Genomic DNA, 15,386 nt, shown 5'->3' with positions numbered 1-15,386 from the left:
CATACATTAGCACACAGCTTCAGGTGTCTGTCTACCTACCATTATTTACAAGGGATACAGATAAGAATATAAGGAAATAATAGTTTATTCTATTCAAGCCTTCATTGCAACTGATGATGGAAAGAGAATAGCTCCTAAAGCGATCTGTTAATGTACATGAGTAAATATAATAGAAAGTTCAATCAGAGCAAAACTGGAATACATATTCATACTCACGTTCCTCCCTCTAAGGTCTAAAGAAACAGGAAGTTAGAGACAAAGGCAGCAAGACTATTATCTCAGTTTGATTAAGTATTATGAATGCAGGTTAATTTGTTTTATATACTAGAACCACATTATGAGAATTTTCTCAGGAAATCCAGAATCAAAGAAATTGAGGCCCAATCCAACACATTTTGAAAGCAAGACAGGGTCTTTCCATTGACTTCACTGGGCATCAAGGGAGGCCTTAAGTAGGGAAAAAGCAGCACTTATCTGAAAACCGTAAGTGGGGAAATTAGCCCTTTATGACAATATACTGGCCTGTTCATCTTGTGCAGAGCCGTTTGTGAGCTATTTTTCTATAAGAGGTGGACAAACTGGTTTAGACAAAATAATGACCCAACTTGATCGGGAACTAAACATATATCAGGTACAGAAATACTTGGATAATATGTTTTCCTCTTATTCTTCATTTTCATGGACCTCAGCCTTTCTGCCGTTTCAGACAGGGACTTGTAGGAGAAATTCTGTACTGTAAAAGGGTTCCTCTTATGGAATTTCCAGCACAATTGAAGACAAAGTCCCAGAAATCTCTCAAGAAAACTTGCTCTAATGGAGGTTGCCAGCTCAGTTTTGCAAAGGAAGACCGTGTGGATGCATAGCCACATAGCCATCATCCATCACTAGTTTCTACTTCTAGGGTTTTCCCAAACACAGCCTGTGTTTACTTTGTACCTACGCCTACTCCTACAGGCGCTCAACGCATTTACTCTCTACTGCCATCCAAGTCAAAGGGAACTGTGTTGCTAAGCACCTTGCAGAATCAGGACTACAAGGATTTCTTTTTTGGTATCAGATTGCGTGCACGCATCTTGGGCAAAAACTCCCCTATATGTTAATTTAAGCATTTTGTCCTTGTCCTAAAAGACATGCACAACCTAGCTCTCTTTTGCCTCCCTGGTACAGATCTTCCACCCTGCACCACCCCTCAGTTCATGGCCTCTCTTCGTCTTCCTCTCCCACTCATCTTCATATCTCCGTCTATGGAACCCACTCCCTAGCCCGGTCTGCCGTCGTCTTCACTCTCTTTTCAAACAGCTCCTCAAAATTCCCTTCTTCCACCAAGCCTATTAACCCCCCGCCCCCCATCTCCCATCCCCTCTAATAAAAAAAAAAAAAAAAAAAAAAAAAAGTGTGTGTATTTTTAAAAAGCCCTCAACAAACCCATAAGGGAGTACAAGACACTTACAGCTCTTCCCCCTCTAGCTGCTGTTTCTAGAGATCATATAAAGTCAAAGAAGCAAAGACTTTTTCCTTTTTGTTTAGAAGATACCCAGCATCCTTTAGAAGTTATATAAAAGATACATTACTTATCAATATTATTAGCACTGCGAGCTTTTACTGAGTAAGAAGTGTGGGACTAGGCCATTTGTGCAGAGGTTTATTATTCCTATTGTATGCCTTATTTTTCCTGGTCAATCTTGCACAATTTTCTTCTCCATTGCTTTTGCAGAAATACCACACTCGCATAGAGATTAAAATTGCAGCAGGGATGAGCACGGTGGAAAGGAAGGGGTCAGATCAGTGCAGTGGGGGTCACTGGGGGGGGACTTCAGCTCTGTCCCCCCCCCAAAAAATTCACACCCATGCTGCCCATCTTTCCTCCCCACCTCCTATATCCCCTCCCCAGCTCCTTAATCTGTGAGTTCCATGCCAATGCCCACTTCTCCATGGGGAGCAGGGTGAAGGAGGTAGAACTGGGCGGTGCTGGACAGGCACAGAAACAGGAAAAGATGCGAGGCAGTGAAGGACCAATATTCAGTAAGTGCATTCTGTGGTTAAGTAACAACTGCCAGAAGCAGTGGAGGTGAAGAGCTGGACGGTTGGACATGGAGATGCTGAGAAGTTGTGTTTAAAACCAAGCAAATTAAATGCCCCAGAACTTCATTAATGCACAGCTAAGGTATCTCAGTGTTGTCTTGTGATCTTCCAGAACTGTTTTCTGCTACACTCAAAGACCGAGAGCCAGGAAATACAAATTGATGAACATGCCATTCCTGCACCACAATCTTAACTCAGGCATCTGGAGCTGGCAATAGCCACTGGGAATGGTTCAGTAAAGATGGTGCCATAAGAACTGGACATGAGGAAGGACTGGCAGTGCACAGGGACTAGTCATGAGGATTGTCAGCAGTCTGGAGGCATACATGACTGTGGTCTCTGGGGCTAATTGAGGTGCAAATGCCTCTGAGGGACTCAGGGCAAGAGGGAATGGGTGGAGTAGACTCAGTTTGAGTGTAGGCCATGTGTAGATAGCTCTTGTTTGCTATGCTTGATCTAAACCAACATTTTACCTTGGAAAGAGAAGTTGTTAGTCTGTGTTCCACAACGCTTGCATGTTCTGTTCCCAAAGCATTTTGTAGCATCTGTATAGGCAGAGTGCTAGTAGGCTTTGTAGGCACATTCAGGGCCGGCTCCAGGCACCAGCGAAGAAAGCAGGTGCTTGGGGCGGTCAATGGAAAGGGGCAGCATGTCCGGGTCTTCGGCAGCAATTCGGCGGCGGGTCCCTCAGTCCCTCTCGGAGGGAAGAACCCACTGCCGAATTGCCGCCGAACAATGAAGCAATGTGGTAGAGCTACCGCCAAAGTGCCGCCAATCGCGGCTTTATTTTTTTTTTCCCGCTTCGCCGCTTGGTGCGGCAAAAAAGCTGGAGCTGGCCCTGAGCACATTGGGGCATCGTGCAAAAAAAGCAATGTTAAGGTTGTGTTGTAGGGGTGGCATATGCCTTAACTTTGTGTTTCCTGGCTTTGAGGTTTGAGGTTAGCTGAATTCCATGTTCTGAAAGGGTACAAGGCAGCTCTGGGCAACCTTAAGTCTACATTAAGTTTTTGCACATTTAATCAACATTACATGACCAATGAAAAATCTTTGCCTGCACTGCAGGCTACAAACAACTTAGCCAACATACATCAGAAGGACATACAATATATAAATTTCCCAACATCTCTGATTATTTGTATTACAGTACTTCCTAGAGACCTCAACTGGGATCAGGGCCTTATTGTGCTAGACGCAGTACAAACATAATGAAAGACAACCCCACTCTGAATATAATACAAATCTAAATGGTCAAGACAGATAAAAAAAGGCAAAATATATATTACTTATACCCCATTTGCAGTATTTGCAGCTACCAATTTTATTTAGGAGGTCAGCAATTAGCTTTATCAATACAGTATGTATTGTCCTTTTTTAGGTTTTTGGCATGTCTTGGCTGTGACATGCTCAGACAAGCCAGAAGGACATGCTTTCAATTCACTGACAGGGGTGAGACATCACAGAACTTCGAAGCAAATACTTCACATTTGAATAAGCAATTTCCATTCACTTGTGTTCTTGGTTATAGGGTTTGTGAAGATCTGAAACAGTTAAATAAAATAAAGACAATTTCACTTATTTGTTCCTTATCCTGATTAAAAACCTCTCCAGTAGTCTACAGTGATGGTTCAAATCCCAATGGCATTATGAAGATTGTTCATCCTTACACTTCTATATATATTCTTTGTTTAGATTTCAGATGCCTTAGATATTTTAGTATTGGAATTGTTGATGTTTATGGTTACTTGTATTTGAAGAAGTCAAGTCAAGGTCACAGACAACTTCCAATCAAATAGTAGCCTCAGGATAGGACCAAAAGGAATAGAGGTGGCTCCCCACCTCCCCCCCCATCCCCAAATGTGGTCTCATATTGGGAAGTGCACTAATGTTGGTCCTCTTTGGCTTAAGTTACACTATGTTTTCTTCTTGCCAATACTGTTGTATAGCAGAATGAAACAAAGTTAGTACAGAGTCTTGACTTCAGTCCTGATTCAGCAAAGCTTTCAAGCACATTAAATTGAAACTCATGCTTAGTCCAGTTGATTTCAGTGAGATTACACACATACTTAAAGCTGCTGAATCAGAGCCCAGTGTAGCTACTTAGCACAGAGTAACTGAAGAGGCCTCTGTGGGAAACAAAGTAAAAGGTTGCTGCACATCGGTGTGTGTCATCTCATCAACAGATTTTAAATATAAATAAACTGTGATATTCATCAGAAGCTCTGTTAACGCACATGCACCATAGCTGAAAGAGTCCTGTGTGTAAAGTTTAGTCACCCTTTGATAATAAAAAGGCTTTGCACCAGCTTTTATGTACTGTCTATGAGCAATCCTCAGGGTTAGCCTTAAGCACAGATATGCTTAGGGCCCTGACTTTTTACAGCTTCCAAACAGATTTGCAATTCATGGGCGCATCTGCTCCCCCCTTACAAATCCATGTCCAATTCCACCCCATCTACATCAACATCTTAGGCTCGCCACAAATCATAAAAGCCTTTCTTCCTGTGAAAAAAGGATACTAGACTTATATAATGGTGCAAATGAAGGCCCACAGATCCTTAATCATGTACCACAAATGCAGAATGTGTTCTGATAAAGAATAATCTCTGTACTGAATGATTTGTAATTGTTGATATTATGCATCACAACTTCTGCTCGAGTGGCTTTTAGACCAGTCATTTGTCCATGTGCACCGGTGAGTACACTCAGATCCAGTGCACTCACCAAAAACCACAACAATTTAGAGTTACTGTGACAGGGCTAAAGTGGAGACTGCGGTGTCTCAGTAAAAACAAGATGATTTGGTTCCTATTTTCCTACTGTTAACGTAAACACAATTCCAGCACATAAGAACTCCTTTGTATATTAGGACATATACGAGATAGTAACATACAAAAGACAAGATATAAAACATAGAAAATAAGATTGGTTCAGTATTGAAAGAGACAGCAAGTCAATTTCCTCTGCTACTTCTGATGGCTTGATTCTGAAATAAGATAAACTGTAAATTATGGAAGGATCACCCCCAAAGTAGCTTGTCTGAATTAAAAGAAAAAAAAATATTATATATTGTAAAATTCTCTTTTTCATCAAGCCAAACACCTGCTCTGTTTTAATGGAGTTTGGATGGTTAAATACAAAGTAATGTCATTTAGTGATAGCAATGAATTACAGATATTATAAATGAAAAAGAGCTATTGCTCCATGCAGTGCTGTTGTAGTCCTGTCAGTGCAGGATATTAGAGAAACAAGATGGGTAAGGTAACACCTTTGATTGGACCAACTTCCGTTGGTGAGAGAGATGTTTAAGCTCCAGAGCTTGTGTCTCTCACCAATAGAAGTTGGTCCTATAAAGGTATTACCTCACCCACCTTGTCTCTCTAAAGAGCTATTGGATCATCCAATCTAGTCCCTGCCAAATATAGGATTGTACCCTATAGGATAATTTCTAGTGTTTAGAAAATTTAGTCTAGTTTTAAAAGTCCAAAGATATGGGACTTTTCCTAGAGAGAAAAATGGACAGCCTAAGAGAGCCTCTCCTCTTGAAGTCTTCAAACATGCCTTTCTAAGAGATATGCTTTAGTTTAACAAGTTATTGACGTAATAGACAAGAATAATTCCTTCTACTACTGGAATTATTGGGTGAAAACTATATCCCCGGGATTCTAAGCAGGAGGTCAGATTACATGATCACAGTTGTTCCTTCTGAGTTTAAAATAAGAATGGCACCGTCAAAGTTTTTTTGCCTTAATTTGATCTCATTACTCCTACTTCTAGTCCAATAATCCACACTAAAGTAATTCCTCTCAATCCTGGGTGTTAACATTTTTTGTGTTTTTTTTGTATGGACCAAACCTCCTGAATGAATCCTAAAGAGAAAGTAGAAGGGGAGGAGGCTCTCTGGATGTTGCTCTTATTTTTTCAAAGAGCACATTTTTAATTTTTAAGAGGTTTTTTTTTCTTTAGGGTTTTGCATACTTGTTCATAAGCAACAATATCTATACAATAGTCACACCCTGAAAATAAAGGAAAACCAGCAAGTCACTTCTTGAAAAGAATGATGATTTCACAAATAAAGAGGAACTACAAGACATTCCTACCTTTTGTCTTCCTAGCAGTGATTCTCAAGGAAACTGGAAGACAAAGAGAGATATGGGTCTATTTTAAAACATAGTACTCAGTGGCCACCTTTTTGCAGGAAAAATGAAAATGTGTTTATTCATACTCTTACCTGCTTATTACCTTTAATGTGCTGTGACTAATTCACCTAAACATAGGGTACCATAGCAATCATGCTCAGCTTCAGAAACTCAAAGTGATGAGGTGCACTGTGCTAACACTAAATATATGTATTTGTCAAATGCTGTAAATGTGATTTTATTTCAGGGAAACTAAACATATCTACCTATGATATATGATTACCCTTTTGTAATTATGTTTGGACAAGTAAAATGAGTTTCCTGTAACCTTTGTGCTTTCAGTTTCAAAGGACCGTAGCAAAAGGCTAGTAAAGTATATTCCTGTACACAGTTTTCTCATTTTGAACATCCTTTTTAAAATTAACTCATAGCAGCACATTTCTTTGTTTATCCATTACTAATCCATAATTCTTTATGAACTGAACTCTCTCCCCCCTCATTAAGACTTTGTCTTTCTAGTTGTCATGCCAATAGAGGGAAAAGTCATGTCATACATATGCATGAATAAACAAAGTAGGTGCTCATTTACTCATAACACATATTGAACTAATATTTTGTTTGTTAAGTGTTTCCAGTTTTGTCTGCTATTAAATATGCCATTACAACGAGTGGTCTAGTGTGTCCTACTCTTTAGAAGATGATTTACAACATATGAGATCTAAATGAATGTGCAACATGATGTGGGGTTCATAGAAATCTGACAGATTTATTAAAACCCTTCCCACTCTGATATTGTAAACATTTCTCAAAGTGAGGTTTCCTAATAATTTTGCCTACTAGCATTTCATATGAAAATAGCTTATAGTGAGAGACTTAAGGAGCTCAATCGGTTTAGCTTACTGCAAAGAAAAATCAGGTGGTGACTTGATTGTGGGAGAAATTACCAACTCCCAAAGAGCTGCTTAATCTAGCAGGGGCAAGGCATAACAAGAACCATAGGCTTTTTGAGGCAGGGAACATCTTTTTGTTCTCTGTTTGTACAGCGTCTAGCACAGGGATCGGCAACCTATGGCATGCATGCCAAAGACAGCACGCGAGCCGATTTTTAATGGCACGCTGCTGAATGCCAGGGTCCCGGCAGGCAGCAGCATGACATTAAAAATCCAGCCCAGCCCGGCCTGCTCTTCTCCACCTTCCGGCTCCCCCCGTGCGGGGGCAGGGGGCCGGGGGCAGAAGCTTGGTCCTGCCGGCTCCCCTACCTCTTCCCACAGTGTGCTGGATTCCTGCCCCTCCTCCTCCTCTTCGTTCCTCCCTCCCTGCCGGCTGATCAGCTGATGGCCCTTGCGAGGGAGAGGGTCGGGGAGGAGTGGAGTCAGCTTGCTAGCTGCTCCCCCCGGAGGCAGAGAAGAAGCGGGAGCAGGGCCTTGGGGAAGGGTGGGGGGTGGAATAGGGGCATATCCCCTCCAGCCTCCTGCCGTGAGCACCCCACGGCCCCAGCCCACACCCCCAGCCCTGACTCCCGCCATACACACCCAGCCCTCTGCCCTGAGCCCTGTACCCCCCTCACACACACACACACACACAGCCCTCTGCCCTGAGCCCTGCAGCCCCGCACACCTCCCAGGCTCCTGCCCTGAGCCCTGTACCCCCCTCACATACACCCAGCCCTCTGCTTGACTCCTTCAGCCCCCCCCCCACGACACCAGCCCTGACTCTGGCACCCCCACACATACCCAGGCCCCCCCATACCCCGTTCCCTGACACCTGCACCCCCCTCACATGCCACCAGCCCTCTGCCCTGACTCTTACACCCCCCCACATACCCAGCCCCCACACACACCATGCACTCCCCATATCCTGACTCTTGCATCCCCCCACATCCCCACCCCCACCCTGAGCACCAAACGGGAGCTCCTGCACACACACACCCACATTCCCACCTGCACCCCTTGCACCAAATGGGAGCTGCCCAGGTAAGCGCTCCATACCCAAACCTCCTGCCCCAATCCTGAGCCCCCTCCCTCATTCTAGCTCCTGGCCAGACCCTACACCCCAACCCCCAGCCTGCTCCTTCACCTCCAGCCCTGTGCTCAGTGCACTCCCACCCTCAGCTCAGTGCAGAGAGAGAGGAAGAGAATGGGCCAGAACCAGGGAGAAGGTAGGTGCCCACTGTATGTGGGCAGGGCCGGGACCCCCAACCGGCAGCAGGCTGAGCGGGTCCGCAGCCAGGATCCCGGCTGGCAGGAGCCAGCGGACGGAACCCCTGAGCGGCAGCGGGCTGAGCTGCTCAGCCCACTGCCAGTCTGGGGTCCCGGCTGCCGGTCCCGCACAGCCCGCTGCCGGTCTGGGGTTCTGGCTACCAGACCCTTGCCAGCCGGGGTCCCGGCCGCAGGCCCCGCTCAGCCTGCTGCTGGCCTAGGTGAACAGAACCCCAGACCAGCAGTGGGCTGAGCAGGCTGGCAGCGTAAGATCAACATTTTAATTTAATTTTAAATGAAGCTTCTTAAACATTTTGAAAATCTTGTTTATTTTACAATACAAGAATAGTTTAGTTATATAATATATAGACTTATAACAAGAGACCTTCTAAAAAACATTAAAATGTATTACCGGCACACAAAACGTTAAATTAGAGTGAATAAATGAAGACTCGGCACACCACTTCTGAAAGGTTGCTGACCCCTGGTTTAGCACAACAACTAGCGTTCCTCATCACTAGCATACTACTACTCCTCCTCCTCCTCACCAGCATAATCAGTGGCAGGAAGTTACAGCCAGACAAAGTCAACTTAGAAATAAGGGACAGATCTTCAGAACAAAGAGTGATTACTTTTGGAACTAGTGGATTCTCCATCTCTCTAACTACTGGCCCTACAAACTCAACCTGGGATGTGCAAGTCAAGCTGTATTCCTCCCTTCTCATACTTCAATACTAGGAATGAGAGCCTTGGAGGCTAAATTGGCTCCTCATTGACACCAGTGCACTATTGTACCTTCAGTGAGTTTGCACAGGTGTAACTGAAACAGATTAGACAATTCTGTTGATGATGCACATGAATGAAAGAATCCAGCGATCTCTTTCAAATCTGTGCTGGCTCAATAACAGTAACAAGGGTAGAGCAAGACTGACTGGCATGCTCTGGCTGCTTTGCAATGATGGTGAATCTGGCCCTTATTTTGTCATTGAAGTCAGCAGATATAATACACTCACAGAGCAGGTCTGTTGAGTAAAAAGGGGCCATTTTTTTCCTAGTCATCTTCCATGGCAGAACCATACAAACACTGAGAGGATCTAACTGTGATCAAAGAGGAAGTATTTTCATAACATAAATGATAGTGGCAATACATACTTGTGTGAGTGATATCAGAATTTGGCATTACATCTACAGTCAATGAATTTTTTCCTGTGTTCTTACCTGGCACTCACTCATGCCCTTAATGTAGGATAAAGTTTGCAAAAGGTTGTTACTCTTGTCAAAGATAGTCAGATACCAATATTTGTCTGTAGCAAGAGGCAGTTAAGGAAAAAGTGAATACAATTCTCAAACAAGGCCTAAAGGAAGTTCCTTGGATGCTTGAAGCTAAGCCTATCATATAAACTGAAAGCTGAAATTTTGAGGGCAACTATTTCTCTGAACATTTTTCCTGGTGTTTTTCCACAGAAGTCCCTTTCATCCTTGAAATACGTCCATGACACGACTATTATTAGTGACTAGGCTCAAAAATGTGCCACCTTATATGATCCGAATGGGTCCAGTAAAGAATTCTTTGAAAAGTACCATTAAGATGATTTATAGCCTAATTTTGGTTGCTATCGCATTTAGAGTCAGACTTATGACTGTGGGGCGGGAGGGAAGAGTCTCCCACTCACTTGAAATTCAGGAAAAGATTTCAGTATTGTGAGAGAAGCGCGAATGGCTGAAAAGTCATATTTTTAAGTTTATAGTGGCTACTCCTGGTTTGGTGTTGCTATGGTGACAAAGATAGCCTATACTAGTTTTGCAGCTGTTAGGTTATGGAGCTCGGAATGATACCTCTCAAGAATGCAGTTTTAGCCACTTTAGTCCAAGAATCCATCTAATAGGAGTTTATTACAATATATATATTATATTGCCACTTGCATTTCTCTGCATAGTTTTAAAAGCTGATTATAATAACAGCCATTACTCTGCAAAATTAACAACTAATGTGGATTAACAGAATGCAAACAATGAATATGTAATGCAAGAAAGCTGTGTACACCTTAGAGGTAGGTAATCTTCATTATTGCTATCAACTCTTTCTATTGCCCTAGACTAAAGTTTAAAAGATAGTGACCTAGAGCACTTCATCTTAGTGTGTTTCAAACTCTGATCCAAAGAAGCAGCAAGATACATTGGATCATAAAAACACAAGTCAGGTCAAAATTAAAAGCAGATGGAGAACGAGGATAAATCTAGTTGATCCTCGCTCTCCATTTTAATACTTTAATTGTAATACCTTAATTTACGTAGCAGCTTTTAACAGGGGATCTCAAAGCACTATATTTGTGAGGAGGGGTGTACACCCCCCCCCCCAACACCCACCCGTCCCTTTCAATTTCACCACGCGACACCCTGTGAGGTGGGTAATTCTTAACCTCGTTTTATGATGAGGAAAGTCTCCAATTCCGAAGGTTTCAATTTTGGGGTTCTGAATCCAACATACCATACCTTAAGCGTGATTTTCTAAATGCTGAGCCCCAACATGTGCCATGATTCAGCACCTCTGAAAAATGAGTCTACTTATTGAAGTGTCTAAATAGGACGGCCAGCGTTCAGGTTTTTGATACTCGGTTTCAACATTACCAACCCAAGTGTTTAAAAATGAGACATGTGCCCCAAAATCATGAGTTTTTAAAAATAAAACAAAACGTTGGATTCTTTGTTTGCCTTGTTGTGTTTAAGCCTTTCAGATACACTTGTGTACATTTCCACGGTTTCCTCTGCTATCACGAGGGCTAGAAACTTAAGGCTCGTCTACACACACACACACACACACACACACACACACCCCAACCCCCAACTCCTTTCCCCAGAATGGATACAATTATATAGGAATAAATGTGCTTTTATACTGGTTGGGGACACACCAGCACAGAAAGGGGTACACAACATCTTTATACCAGTAGAACTGCATCCACACAAGGGTCTGTACCAGTATAACTATGTCAGTTAAAAAAAAAAAAAAAAAAAAACAGTCATACTCCTCATAGACCTATACTTTGTATAGACCAGACCTAATATTTTTTTCATTAAAAATGAGATTCTCACATTAATCTTATGACTTCAGGACCTTGGTATTTAAGAAACACAGCAAATACTAGCCTGAAATTTGCAACAACAACAAAAAAAGGTCACGAGAGCTGGTAACTGCAATTTTGGGTCATAAAGTCAAATCCTGTCTTGCCCAATCTCTACACATTTAAAAATCTCCATTTAGTTCAGGTCTGCAGGATTTATCCCGGAATGATTTGATGATACATGTCTGGGAACCATACTAATGGATTAGTCTTTCAAATGAAATGCAGTGCCATACCCCCACTCCCACCCCAGACACAGATGCACACGCCCTATCCAGTTCAGCATAACCATATGTGAAATATTGTTATCTCTAGCAATGATTCTTTGAAATGTGTCTCTTGCAGATCTGTTCACTTTGCGACTTCCTGTTCCAAACTTCTTCCTTTCTACCACCTCGCTGCCCCATTATCAGCCTGCAAACCATTCTCGCAACTGTATTTCAAATGGAACCACAGTATCATCCAGTGGCCATTTAAGCTAATTCATACTGCATAACTTCTCTGAATGTTCCCAAGAACCATCACCTCCTACACTCTGATATTTGAAGAGGGCACTCTGAATTAACAATTATAGACCCTGCTAGACTCATTGATGGGCTTTCCCCCCACCACTGTCTCCTTTTTAATTTCCATGGGATTCTACTTTTTGCTCTTTTGCAGAAGTCCTAGAACTAGATTTTCATCTAGCCTCAAGTCAATATATAGTTTATAGATCTGTGTCTGACAGCAATATTTTATTACAAAGAGTAGGCGCATATTGTTGTTTGAATGTACCAAATATGGTCGTGCATTTGCATCCACAAAGTGGACTGGCCCAGCAAACACAAGTGCATATGTCTGCTGCCATTCCTTAATGTAGGCAGAGCAACATGATCATAATTCTGCTATGATACCAATGGTTCTATATTATGCCTCACAGATTCCGTACATGGATGCAAGGATGTGCTTTCCTTGAATCATTTCATCACAGTAGAATACCTAAAAAGCGGTATTCTCTGCAATCACTGCAAATACCGTTAGTAGTCTTCCATCTCAGCTCTAAATCCCGTTTAGACTCCTCATAAAAGAGCAGAGGTAACAGTGGGTTCAGTTATTCTGGGGGTTGGTTTGATGTTTTTGGTCAAATCCATATGTGAAAAAACCCACTCCTCTTTTGAATCTAAAAAGGAAGAGCCCTTAATTACCAATCCTGTTACAGTAATGCCCTCCATGAGCCTTTTTCTCTACCGCCACTAGCAGAGTATTATTTTTCTCTGCGATACCAGCTGCATCCTTACTTTTAAGCTCTAAATTGAGCAAATCAAATCAACCTAACAATTGCTTAGGCATGTGTTGAATTCATCTAATATTATTCACAATTACTCTCATGTGATCTCAATGAAAATTCAAAATGCTAATTTTACATAGTTTAGCTTCATGTGTTCCTAGCATATTTTTTTTTTTTGGCCCAGCAAAATAACCTGTGCATTTAAACATATGCCTAATTGTCACTGGTTTTAAATTAGTATCTGCATCTTGCTGTATCTTTGGTTTTCTAAACTTCCATCTGTGGATGAAATGCCTGTAGTTTACAGCATGCATATGGCATACAATTAGTCCCTGGCATTTTTCTCATTCCACAGAAGCTTGTAATAAATGCCTATTAACATTACTATAATGAAAGATGACTTTCTGATCATGAATGCTGGACCCCGGGAAGCTTGGTGAAGAACAGAAGTGTCCTATAGAGAGGAAAAGTTGGGGATAAACGGACTGCTGGTGAACTTTTCATTTTTTCCCCACATTTGGATTGTACAGTACCATGGGATTTCAAATATTGGAACATACTGAATTAAAATGTACAATTACAAAATTCTTACCAAAGAGAATTATGCTCCTATTCAAATTTACCTTAGAACCTACCAAGCATGGCGCATGAATGATCTCAACAGGACACCTCCCTTGACTCACCCCATCCTCTTTATTGCCCCCTTCCCCATCCCACACAACTCTTTACTGCTGCATAAGTGCTCATGTTCCTAGCACTTACGTGTTACCAACCAATGCTTCTAAATATAACACTGTTTCCAGCACAGTGCTTAAATGGTAAACAGAGAATTTAGAATCCTGAGGTTTGGTGCAAACCCACATTTACAGTACGCACAGAAGGAAATTTTGTTTTGTAAGCTATCTATAAATTTGGAAAAGAAAACTATTATTGGATTACTGTAAGTTTTTTGCTTGGTTTTGTTTCTAAAATAGATTTTTGGGAAATCCTGATCTGTTTCCCAGCACTTATTTCAGAAAGCGTATTTTGGCAGAACATGACCTGATCCATAAGAGTCTAATATAGGGTTGCCAATTTTGGTTGGACATATTCCTAGAGGTTTCATCACATGACAATCTTTAATTAAAAATTAATCTTTAATTCCTGGAGACTCTAGGACAATCCAGGAGGGTTTGCAACCCTATTATTGAGAAAACAGACAGCTAAATACTTTTATTTTGTGCTTAGATAAGGTGATTGTTTTTTTTCTTATTTTTTAACCTTCCAAGTTTCCCTAGTAGCTCTAATCTGTAATAGAATATTAAACTGTAAAACATCTCACGTAGCTTTGTTGGTCATAGTTACTGATAAGATTTGATTCCTACTGTTTTTAAAAGCCAAGTGACAGGCTTTGTCAGTGCTTACATGACCTTTCTAAAGTAGTGGCCCAGTAGGAACTGCGTCAATTGCACTAACCTCTCAATGAACAATACACTGCAGAACCAGTGGGAGAGCAAGTCTTGATGCCTGTACTTGAATAAGAGCACCTTAGGAGAACACATTTATGAAATAGCGACAGGTCTGAAAGGTTATTCTCAATGTAGCTACTATTTCTCAGAAGTAAGTGTGGTTGTTTTCCAGCGACGCTCTCCCTGATTGGATTGGGCTATTACGTTGGGGCCTGGATCTGAAGGAGCAGGATGACAACAACGATTTATATGAGACGGTCTTTATATATATGGAGCCTTTGTTCATACAATTGTACTGTATTTAGGGAGCACTAAAGTTACGTCAAGAACTGACAAAAGCCGGGAACTTGAAGGCCTGCTGCTCTCTAAGTTGTGTGTGGAATAAAAGGCATGCTGGTGTATCTGAAGTGCACATCTTTTCAATCGGCTATATCTTACTCTCTCCCTCAAATTCACTCACACACAGAAGCCGTCCTACAGTGAGGGAGTCCCCCTGGACTGGTGAAATCCCAAACAGCAATCCTGCATCACAGACCTTTTTTGGGCTAAAGATAAGGGCCCCCTTTTTTGCCTGCAGTGGTTCTTACACTTTTGCAAACACTCTACAAAAGGAGTTTACAAATGTAAAGTGTCTAAAGTTTACCACAAAACTCAGACTCAAAAATTATTCCCAGTGGTTTGACTCAGCAGACTCCAGGGCCAGCTCCAGGCACCAGCCCACCAAGCTTGTGCTTGGGGCGGCACCTGGAGGGGGGCAGCGCAGTGCTCCGGCTCCGGCCGCCGGGGAGAGCGGAGCTGCAGTGGGCTCGCCGCCCTCCCCGCGACGCTCCGGCCGCCGGGGAGAGCGGAGCCCCGGCTGGGCTCGCCGCCCTCCTCCCAGGGCTCCGGCCGCCAGCGGAACCGCGGCGGGCTCGCCGCCCTCCCCTGCCATGCTCGGGGAGGTGGGGGGGAAGGCAGTGGGAGGCTTTTTTGCCTGGGGTGGCAAAAAAGCCAGAGCCGGCCCTGGCAGACTCCATACAACTTTGAAGCTTTCTCAGCTAAGCTAAAGTACAATGCGTGCCTGAGTTTGAGCTAAAACAAAATCCAGTCCCGCCCACTGAAGTCATTGCAAGGTTTGTCACTAACTTCAGTTG

The 15,386-nt window shown here is 42.6% G+C and overlaps 1 long non-coding RNA gene across 1 annotated transcript in view; it reads right to left on the bottom strand.

Annotated features, from left to right (window-relative positions):
- Positions 1–6,179: 6,179 nt before the first annotated feature.
- Positions 6,180–15,386, bottom strand: part of LOC128843925 (uncharacterized) — a 230,061-nt gene continuing 220,854 nt past the window's right edge. Inside the window, exon 3 of the long non-coding RNA XR_008446392.1 lies at positions 6,180–6,212. This is a non-coding gene — a long non-coding RNA (uncharacterized LOC128843925). The remainder of the gene's footprint in view (positions 6,213–15,386) is intronic.

The sequence above is a fragment of the Malaclemys terrapin genome, chromosome 10 (genome assembly GCF_027887155.1).
Source record: "Malaclemys terrapin pileata isolate rMalTer1 chromosome 10, rMalTer1.hap1, whole genome shotgun sequence".
Lineage (NCBI taxonomy): Eukaryota > Metazoa > Chordata > Testudines > Emydidae > Malaclemys > Malaclemys terrapin.
Note: the sequence above shows the minus strand (reverse complement) of the source record. Positions and strands in the feature narration are given on the sequence as shown.